We start from the raw sequence: 1540 nt of genomic DNA on the forward strand, positions 1-1540 counted from the left end.
ATTCCTCCTTGATGTAGAGTGCTACTCCTCCACCTTTCCTTCCTATCCTGTCCTTCCTGTATAGCCTATAGCCCTTGACACTCACCGCCCAGTCATGCGATGAGTCCCACCACGTTTCTGTGATCCCTACTATGTCAGGGCTGGTGACAGCTAGGAGGAGGGCGAGTTCCTCCTGCTTCTTCCCCATACTTCGAGCATTCGTGTAGAGGCATTTGAGGCCTTCAGCGGTTGTGCCCACTGACCCCCTAGTCTCAGCAATGCCCCGTCCCCTATCGCTTACCTGTTTCTCCGTTTTGACCATTGGTCTGGGCTCGCTGGCTGTTGCTGGGCCTGGTATGTCATCGTCTCCTCCGCCCTCATCTTCCCCCTCCCCCGACGAGCCTAGTTTAAAGCCCGCCGAAGGAGGTTCACCAACCTGGAAGAGAACACACGCTTACCTTTAGGGGAAAGGTGGAGCCCATCCCATCCCAGCATGTCTCTCATCACGATGTGCCGGTCATGGCTGAGGAAGCCAAAGCCCGCCTCGAAGCACCATTCCTGTAGCCTCCAGTTGGTCTCCGCAATGCACATCTCGTGACGTCTGCCGCGTCCGCTCACTGGCAGGATGGAAGAGAAGACCGCCTGTGCGCCCATCTCCCTCAGCACGCCTCCCAGAGCATGGTAGTCCTCCATCAGGCGATCAGGGGCTCTCCTGGCCGCATCGTTAGTACCCACATGGACAAGGACCATGGGGTAATAATCGGAGGGCTGGATGATGGACTGGAGCATCCCCTTCACATCCTGAATCTTCGCTCCGGGCAGGCAGTATACCTCACGTGCTGAGGGATCCTGGCGACAGATGGGGCCCTCCGTACCTCTCAGGATGGAGTCACCAATCACGATGACGCGACGCTTCCTCCTCTTAGGCCTCTTGACTCCCGCCGCCCGCACAGGACATTGTGTGCACAAAGTCTCCTCCCTGGAATCTTCCACTGCTCCCTCCTCCTCCAGGGCTGCCAGGACCTCATATCTGTTCTCCAGATGGACAGGAGGAACTGGTGCCGCAACATGGTTAATAGCTCTGGCGCGGGAGACTGTCTGCCACTCAGCGGTGGAGGGCTCATCCCGGTCTGCCCTCTCCTCTGTTGTATCACCCTGCAGAGAAAGAAAATACCTATCAATTTCCTCCTCTGCCTCACGGATTCCCCTCAGCCTGCTAACCTCCTCCAGGAGCTCCTGCACCCGCTCCTCCAGGGTCCTAAGGCGGATACCTACAGGACAGGTGCAGGAGTCCCCAGTCCCTGCCCCCCCAGACCTTGCCAAGCAGTTCCCGCAGGCCAGGGGGTTGGAGGACGGCAGCCCCCCCGAGGGCTCTGTCTGGGTGGAGGCCTCGGACAAGCCCCGGGAAGGCCGCGCCCCCCGGGCAGGGGCCCTGGCAGAACTCCGTGTCGACACCATCGCAGGAGTTGCTGCCCTTACTAGCAGAGCAGGGGTATGCCTGATCTAAAGTTAGTTCTCATCAGAGAAGAAGTAACTTTACATAATCACGGTTCAACACAAC

General features: G+C 58.6%; 1 long non-coding RNA gene across 2 annotated transcripts; it reads right to left on the reverse strand.

The window, feature by feature from the left end:
• Nucleotides 1-272: 272 nt before the first annotated feature.
• Nucleotides 273-1186, reverse strand: LOC149869045 (uncharacterized). Of its 2 annotated transcripts, none has more exons than XR_016441065.1 (2): nt 855-1186; nt 273-596 (listed from the first exon to the last, which is right to left on the reverse strand). It is a non-coding gene; the product is annotated as an uncharacterized LOC149869045 (long non-coding RNA). The 2 variants fall into 2 exon arrangements; XR_016441066.1 differs by having other exon boundaries at nt 811-1186.
• Nucleotides 1187-1540: the final 354 nt, after the last annotated feature.

Source organism: Crocodylus siamensis, chromosome 3 (assembly GCF_052110815.1).
Source record: "Crocodylus siamensis isolate JL-2025a chromosome 3, ASM5211081v1, whole genome shotgun sequence".
Lineage (NCBI taxonomy): Eukaryota > Metazoa > Chordata > Crocodylia > Crocodylidae > Crocodylus > Crocodylus siamensis.